Genomic DNA, 216 nt, shown 5'->3' on the forward strand with positions numbered 1-216 from the left:
CCCGTTCTCAAGTATGTCATTCGTGCTATTGGGAATACCTTTTTATGTAAGACAGAGCCTGGGAAAATGCGAATATCAAAGCTAGTATTGTTGTCTTATGTGTTGGATCCTTTGATAAAAGAAAAAATGCTAGTTTAATAACTTTGATAGTGTGAAATTTGGTGTCGTGTTAGCTCATCACTTGGTCTCCCTTAAGACTAAGTCGTTTGTAGGGAA

This window comes from Capsella rubella, unplaced genomic scaffold, assembly GCF_000375325.1.
Source record: "Capsella rubella cultivar Monte Gargano unplaced genomic scaffold, Caprub1_0 scaffold_4, whole genome shotgun sequence".
Lineage (NCBI taxonomy): Eukaryota > Viridiplantae > Streptophyta > Magnoliopsida > Brassicales > Brassicaceae > Capsella > Capsella rubella.